We start from the raw sequence: 8,972 nt of genomic DNA, 5'->3' as shown, positions 1-8,972 counted from the left end.
GATGGCAAAAAAGAGCATAACAGAAATGAGGCAGAGAAGATTTTATTCAAAACTGATATGATTGATAGTATCAAGTCTGAGAGTATAGGCAACTATACTGAAGATGACAAGACTCTACGATACACATTCTGGTTTGGTAACTGCTGGTTTTTGAAGTTCTATACTATATACAAAGTTGTGTTTTTTAATACTGTTATGTACTGATATATTCAATTATACTCTGTCTGATGATATAGCCAATTCTATTGTAGATAACAAGAGACAACACAAGAACTATGGTAGAACTCTTTGTACAACGGTCTTATATGTCTTTTTTGTTTCATGTGTTCATAGGAATATGTTTTGTTTTGTCTTGCTTTGTTCTATTTCTCCCTCTAATATAGAAAGGATAGAAATACATACTAAGGCTCATGCATGTGTAGAATCTATAAACAGTTTATGAGAACTGATTTTATGACACATGATGAAATGAACAGATACTTTGAAGAAAATGAGACACTAAAATACCCACTGCTGATCCTGGAATGTTATAATGTGAAACCCAGCAATACTTTGTTCAGAGTGATATTAGCCTGCTTGGGTTTATTAAATCTCAACATAATTGAGGATATGGATAACTGCATGTGTGTTTATGTGTATAAGACTGATAACCATATTTCTAAGTTTTTGTTGGATAGTTGAACAGAACTGGTTGAAATCTCACTGTTTGAATCCCCACTTTATATGCTCCAATATAGTATCTTGAATAACTATTTGTAAGAAGACAATCTGTAATCATCTACTATTGATTATTTTTTCTTTGAAATTATGTATTATTTCTACCTATTTTCTGTTTTGTTTAGTCTTTCTTTAAATTAAATAAAAAAGACACTACAGTACCCAGTGCTGATCCCGGAGTGTCATGATGTGAAATCCAGCAATACTATTATTCTTTGTTCAGAATGATTTTAACCTGCTTTATTTTGTTTAATCTAAATGTAATGAAGACATGGATAACTGCATGTATGTTTAAGTGTATATGACTGACAACCATGTTACTAAGTTTTTGTTGGACAGTTGAACAGAACTGTTTGCAGTCTCGCTGTTCAAAGTTCTACTTTACATGTTCATCTTTGTGTCTTGAACAACTATTTGTAAAATGACAATATGTAAACATCAACTAGTGATTTCTTACTGTTTATTTTTTTTTCTGAGCATATATATTATTCCTACCTATTTTCTGTTTTGTTTAGTCTTTCTTTAAATAAAATTTTTAAAAAATACACTTTTGACTCTGGCCTCACTATTTCTTTTTTGCTTATATTTATTTATAACAGACATTTATAAATTAATTCTTAATATAAATATTTACAAATACTAATACTTATTTTTCCTGTTGTGTACCCAAGACTGAACCCAGGGCCTTCACACTTCCCGAGGGTTCTGGTGATATTTCTCCTGTTTTGAGACAGTGTCTTGCTCGGTCTAAGCAGCCCAGGCTGACTCAGACTCGTGACCCTCCCACCTCACCGTTCCAGAATTCTGGGCTCCAGGCGGTGCAGCCAGGCCCAGCTTTCCTCACTCTCAGTGCTACCCTCGCTTCTGTTGTGGATCCTTCTCAGGGAGGGAACCCAAAGCCCCACACATGTGAGCCAAGAGCTGGTACCCGTGAAGTTCACCCCAAAGGCTTCCTCTTTTGTTGAGTCAGGGTCTCCTTAAGCCGTGCAGGCTGGTCTCAAATGCATGGTTTTTCTTGCCTCCATCTCCCAAGAAGCTGGATTTCCTGGCAGGGGCCCCCATGGCAGCTCTGCGATCCTCTTCTTCATGTCACATCCACTGTGAGCCTCTTGAGACAGACAGCTGGTGCTTCACTCCTCTTTTCTCCACCTTCAAGGAGGGTCCCACAGCTGAAGTGGAAATAGGCTTGCTGCCGCTCCTGCGATCCAGTGTCTGCCCCTCTTCCCCCACTGCTCACTGCAAAGAACATCTCTAATCAAGACCTTGCTTCAGCCTATTTTCTCTTCCAGGAAAACCAAATTCTCAGCATCTCGGGGCTCTTTTTCCAGTGAGTTGGGGCTGCTCTCAGAGTGAGAAAGCATTGCAGGGCTCCCAAATTTTAGTGTTGGATGAGCTTGGAAATGAGGGGCCTGGATTCCCTGGTGCTCTGCGTCTGGGGCTGGGCACAGGGGCAGCAGTGGAGGTGGCGAGGGCTGCCAGGCAACTACAGCACAGCGAGCAGGCGGGCACGGAGTCCTCTAAGAACCCTTCCCGGGGGCAGCCCTCTGAATCAGAAAACTCTAGTTTTAGCTTGGTGAGCTGATTTCTGGGCAATCCAGCTGCTCTGGCCCCTGCTGCACCTGAACATTCAGAGCGGAGAACGCGACTACTGTGAGACTCCATGAAGACGTTTCCAGACTGAGCAAATAAAAATTCAGAAGGAAAAGTCAAATTTGTATTCCACATAAATAAAGGATAATTTCTTGGCATATATATTTTCCAAATATTGCACACATCTTCTCAAAAATTACAAAGGACATGCTTATAATTTAAAAAATCCTATGAACACAGAGGGTGTGTAGTTCAGTGGTAGAGTGCTTGCTTCACATGAGTAAAACTTTGGGTTCAGTCCCCAAGACTGGAAAAAAACTGTTTATCTGAAATCCAGATTTGATGGGACATAGCATATTTTATCTGGTAACCTAATCATGAATAATAAAAATTTAATATTTTGTACTGTCAAAGAAAATAATTTATCTGATTATCTGATTGTCAACAATCAATAGCTATCTTAGCTATTTATCTTCATTTGTGGGAGATTAAGTGTGTGTTTTGTCACTGATACCATAAAACTAACGGGAATATCTACATAGGTATGAATATTTGTTACCTACATGTTATTATACAGTATAAGTTAAGCTTGTTTTTGTTTAAATTGTGACTAAGGAAGATTGAATAAGATAAGGAATTTGAAAAAAGTAACCAACTCCTGGTTATAATGTGTGTTTCTTCTACAACATTTGGAAAATATTTGGTGACATATCAAAAATATACCTGTAATTTTAAAAAATATTTTTCGTATCTTTGCAGAAAAACTTAAAGATTATGTTGGCATCTGCTGTAATACAATTCTGTTGCTTTTTAGAAGTTCCCTTTATAAGCTAGGAGTGGTGGCGTGTTCCTGTAACCCCATACTTGGGAAGACGAGGTCGGAGGATCATGAGTTTGAAGCCAGCCTGGGCTATGTAGTGAGATACTGTCTCAAAAATAAATTACTAACTAAATTTTGCCACCACATACCTTTCTGTTTCATTGAAAGCAATCATAAAGCACTGTGCTGGAGCTAAACTATGCTTTTTTCTAATTGTTTTGATGTTTTTCTGTTCTGATGTTAAAAGGACGATACTTAGCGTGTGGTTGTTTGCACTGCTACGTGTGTTCCTTGGGTGAATTTCTGAGGACGTGAAGCGGTGGCTGCCTGTCCAGCGAGGTGACAGATCACACCCATTACCCTCATGCTGTCCTTTGTGCTCCCGTGCTGCGACTCTGGGCTCTTTTTGCCTTCCTAGTCTGTACCAACTCCTCCTGGACGCGGATGGGACCCGTGCAGTGGATGAGTCTGGGAGCAGGCAGTTGGTTCCTCTGCTTCTATGGTGCATTTCCCTCAGCGCTGCCCACTCCACAGCGGGTATCTCTGTGTCTTCTTTGTTTTGTGGTCAGAGTAGCAGGGGGACTCTGGTCAGTCAGGCCTGTCTGCAGTTGTTCATCCTGCTAATGAGTAAAGTGAATTTTAAAGGGAATATTAAGGAGTCTTGTCCTCCTGGCTGGCGATGGTAGTGGGAGAATATCGGAAGCATGACCTTTGTCTTTCTGAAGTCATCCATGTCTAATTCTAAACGAGTCTCACAGAAAAATGGAAGGGAGAGGTGTAGTTATCATCCATTAAAGCCCAAAACATAAGCACATAGTCAGGAAATCCTTGAGCCACCCGTTGGGGAAATGGCATTAGAGACCTAAGCGACAGGAGGACAGTGAGATATTGGGGACAGCCAGCACTGCCCTAATGTGTCTGAGTTTGCATCGCACAGCTCCCGTGGACCGTGAACTTTCTGCTTGGCAGCTCACGTGGTGAATGTTGTAGTTGAACCTGGGCGGATCGACAGTGCAGGCTGCGCAGCTTTGGCAGGTGGACTCTGTGGACTTTTATACCTCACCTTGCTCCCTTTATAGAGATGTGGCTCGAGTGAGATGGGAACTAGGTTGCTGGGGAAAAGTCTTTCGGTTCCTGTTAAAGGCACATTTACAGTCAGCCTATAGTTTTTAACTGTTTGGTGATGAAAGTTTACTGTTGCTTTTCTCTACAGTGGGCCATTTTAGGGTGGAGAGAAGGCCAACATTCAACATTGAAAACGGCTATGCTCCACGAAGAGCTGGCACAGCAGTGCATGAGTTTCACTCTCAATCTTGTGAGTGAGTTTTTAACTTCACAGCTCTTTCCTGTGTCTGTATTTACTGCCCCCAACGTGGGAGCTCCTTCCTAGGTCTGCAGACACTTCCTAGTCTAAGCTTTGAGAAAATAAATCACAGTTTAATGTCTCTGTGTGGGAAAGATCTCATTCCTGGTGGGTGCTGAGGCCAAAGACAAGGATCGTAAAGCTGTGGTTAGGTCAGTGATGACTCTCCACTCCGTTTTGAGATTCCTTGTTGTGTTATACAGCTTTATGTTAGTACAACAAAATACCTGAGGCCGCTGACTTATAAAGAAGAAAGGTTTGTTTTGCTCACAATTTTAGAGACTCACAGACAGGGCGCCTGCTTTTGTTCTGTTCTGGTGAATCTGAGAGGTGGTTTATCATGGTAGAACATGGGTCAGAGTACAAGGCTCACATCTCAGACTAGGGCAGAGAGGAGACAGATTCAGGGACCCACGAGTGTCTGGGAAGGTATAATCCCAGGGACCTAAAGACCACTCACTAGGCCCTGCCTCCCCCAAATCCCTGCACTTGCCATGGCACCCCCTTGGGATCAAGCCCTTGATATAGGGACCTTGTTCTCAATGAAGCCACAACTCCCATAAAAAGCAGAAACTTAAAACCTACCTCAGAACAGAGTGTTTCCTATCACAGAATTTGTGGGCCTGTGGGGCTGACTTGTGGCCTCTGCAAATTCATACGTTAAAGTCCTACTGCCCAGAACAAGATGGCATCTGCAGTTAGGCTTTAGAAAGTAAGTTACTTGGATTGAATGATTAACCTCCTCCCGGGTGGACTTACTTCCTTATGCAAAGACAGACACAGAAAGAAGATCATGTGAACAGATGTGAGCAGACTGGGTTGTTTCAACCCAACAAACAACAACCCAAACCATGGGTCTCTGGTTTCAGAATGATGAGCTGACCCAAATGCTGTCCACTGGAGTGCCCCGTCCACTGGGGAGAGAAGTCTAATGCACACAAGGCTGTAATGTAATGTATCATGTCCATCCTAAGAGGAGTAAAGGCAAACGCTGGCTTTTGAGATTCCAAAGGTGAGAAGTGGCAGTGAGTTGGTTAAGAGGCGGCAGGAAGCACAGGCTAGTGAGGAGTGGTGTACCAGGTTGCTCAGACTGCCATAACGAAGTGCCAGAGATTGAGCATGTTTGTCTCACAAGCCTGAGATGAAGGTGTCAGCAGGGTCAGTCCCATCTGAAGACCATGAGGCAAAATCTGGTGCTTCTGGTGGTTTACTGGCCTTCTTTGCCATTCTTGGCTTGGAGAAACTTCTTTCCAATGGTGCTTTCTCCATGTTCATGTGTCTCTGTGGCTGAATTTTTCCTTGCATGAGGTTATAAGATAAGTTGGAGTAGGGACTCACCTTACTACAGTATGATGCACTGTATCTATATATTAGCAATTATCCCATTTGCAAAAGGATCACTTCTGAGGGACAGGGTACTGGACTCAGCATATGAGTTTGGATGCAGGGTACAAGTCAACTCATAGCAAATCAGTTTTATAGGAAGCTTATGCTGAAGGCAGAGGGCAAGAGGGAAAAACTCTAGGAAGCAAGAAGCATGAGCCAATTCTGCTTCTGATATACCTGTGAAGTACTCACTCTCTGACAGGTTCCCTTTGCTGCCCTTTACTTAATATTTGCTTTGTTAATTTTCTACGCCAAGAATATTCTCCTTTTTCCCTGGCTCTACCTTCCCATTCCAGCACGGTCTGCTGAATCTTACTTGGTCTTGATAATATGAAGTACAGTGCTGCCTTCTGGACCCCATGCTTTAGAGAACCATCTCTACCTATCCTTAGTCATTCCGGTCCATAGGGCACATGATCAGGCAGGTCAGATGTATGTGTCCTTCCTGAGTTCACATCTTACCTTACCTGATTCTACACCATGTGCTAAGTACCTGGGACCCCGCAGCTTTCCACCCAAAATGATCCAGACCTGTGTCCAGGATGTGGCTGGGAAACTTTCTAGCTTTCTTCTTCCGATGGTGCATATACAGCTGGAGGGCACATCCCTGGGAGATGATGGCAGGAAGCCAAGCAGAGGACCTTTAATTACACTACCCCTGCTTCCTGAGTGGTGGAGGGCAAGCTGCCTATGGCAATCAGCTCAGACACCACTTCCATTTTCTGCACCAAGTCATCGCTTCCTTTGCAGCTTTATGAGCCTCTGTGCCACCATTCTGGCTTGGTGTTTCGCTGGGAACTCTTTAAGGCCACCTGCCACATTTCATTACAGCCCTATCTGTATTTGTGATGAGCAATGCTTTGTGTCAACGTGACCTGGCGGAAAGAAGTGTTTAAAAGCACATGTCTTCAAGAGATGAGTGCTTGAATTGGTACACTGCGTAAAGAAGACCCACTCTCACCAGTGTGAACAGGCATCCTTTAATCTGGCGCAGGCCTGGACAGAGCAGGATAGTGAAAGAGGGGCACACTTTCTGTCCTTCCATGGGCGGGGCATCCGTCTTCTTCCCTTGGGCTTCTGGTCTTGAACCTTCAGACTCAAGTTGCAGTTTGTGCCGTTGTCTCCCTTGCTTCTCAGGTGTCAGCTTGGGACTGAACCTACACAGCCGGCCTCCTCGGCTGCCAGTCTGCAGGCAGTGGACTGTGAAGTGTCCACCTCCATAGTCAGATGTTTCAATCCTTCATTAAAAAATCTGTCCATCCATCTGTCTGTCTCTCTGTCTATCTGTGTATCGGTTACCATTTGGATCTTAAATGCCACCCAGTGGCCCATGTGCTAAGGGACTGGTCCTCAGAGAGGTGTTCTGGAAGGAGAGTAGCATCTCTGGGGCCACGTGGGGTACCAAGGCCATTTGGGCAGCCGCAGGGTGTTGCTGGCCCCTTCTTCCTGCCCTTTCTTGCCTTCCTGGCCAGGAAGTGGTGCTTTGCTCCTTGACATGCCCCTACCATGATGTAACGGGCCTAGAGCCGCAGAGTCAGCGCTCATGAACTGAGACCTCCAGAGCCGCGAGCCAGGACACACATCTCGCTTCAGAAGTCATCTCAGCCTCTTGCTGTTGCGATGAGCACTGGTCCTGTTCCTCCAGAGCCCTTTGACCAATGTGGCCTCCTCTTTTTCTGTTTCATTCTGCATGCTTTTGTTCTTCTCTGAACTGACTTCTAAGCTCTTGAGAAGCGGAGTGTGTGTGTTTTCATCTGATTCTTTAATGCAGCTGAATATGCAGATGCTGAACAAGTCTTCTTTGAAAACATTCGGAGGTTTCTGAGTGCAATAGGTTTTGCAGACCCAAGAAGGAGGCTTAAAAGAACAGAAAAAGCATGCTGTGGAGTTGGACAGTCCCAGATTGTGACCGATATCTGCAAGCGGGATAGCAGCACAACTGAACTCCTTCCAACCAGTGTTCTCCTCTAGTGAAGCTAATAGCAGCCTCTGGCAGGAACAGTTCATTAATCATGGTGACAAAGAACAAATGCAAAGATTAATGTGAGAAGTCTCTTACCATCCTGATTCAACCTCTCTCTGGTTGTGCATATGAGAGAAAGGTTTAATTTCAGAAGTATCCAGACTCAGGGAGGTGGGGTGGGTGATGCTAATCTGCACCTGCACAGATACAGCTGGGTTGTTCTGCTATGCCAACTAACCTGGGGACCCTGTTCTGACTGCCCCTATTGGCCTTTGAACTTTTAAAAATAAAATAATATGAATTGTAGATCTCTGGTGGAGACTTCCGCTTTATACCCTATTTTATCCTGTAATAACAGGACTTAATTTATTTAATCCTATAATAACAGATTGCACTGTTAGGTTTATATTTTACTAAGTATGCTTTGGAAATATCATCCAAAGTATTTCAGGTTGTAGTATGCTTACATTTGACAATTTTTCCACACTAAACTGTACTAAGTAGAATAAAATAGGTGGATTCACTTTCAAAAAAAAAGTAAACAATAAACATCCCACAGAAGAGGTTTTTAAAAAATCTATTATACAGCATAGTCACTACATTGTCAAATTTCAAAATATTCTACACAGCTACTGTAACAAAATCAACAAGGTCCTGGCACAGAAATAGACACATAAACAATGGAATAGAACAGAAGACACAAAAATGAGCCCACACAACTACAGCCATGGAATTCTTGACAAAGGAGCCAGATGTTTGCATGTTTGAAAGAAGATGATTTATTTAACAAACGATGGTGAGAAAACTGGATATTCATGTGTAGAAGATTGAAATTAGATCCTTACCTTCTATGCTGTACAAAGATTACTTCAAAATGGATCAGGGACCTAAATATAAGCCCTGAGACTTAGGAAAATAGCCAAAGATTTTCTGAAGAGTCAGCAAACTGGGTTACATGAAATTAATAAGGTTCTGCACAACGGAGCAAAACGGCTTATAGAATAGGAGTTAACTTTTCCTAGCTACTCTTCTGATGCTAGATTAATATCCAGAATATAAGAAAGAACTCAAAAAACTTAGCACCCAAAGCCCCATCGGGCTGGGGATTTAGCTCAGTGTCTACCTAACAAGCT

Source organism: Cavia porcellus, unplaced genomic scaffold (assembly GCF_034190915.1).
Source record: "Cavia porcellus strain 051 isolate PalLab524CR breed Dunkin Hartley unplaced genomic scaffold, mCavPor4.1 scaffold_1, whole genome shotgun sequence".
NCBI lineage: Eukaryota > Metazoa > Chordata > Mammalia > Rodentia > Caviidae > Cavia > Cavia porcellus.
The sequence above is the reverse complement of the archived record's forward strand: the minus strand, read 5'-3'. Positions refer to the sequence as shown.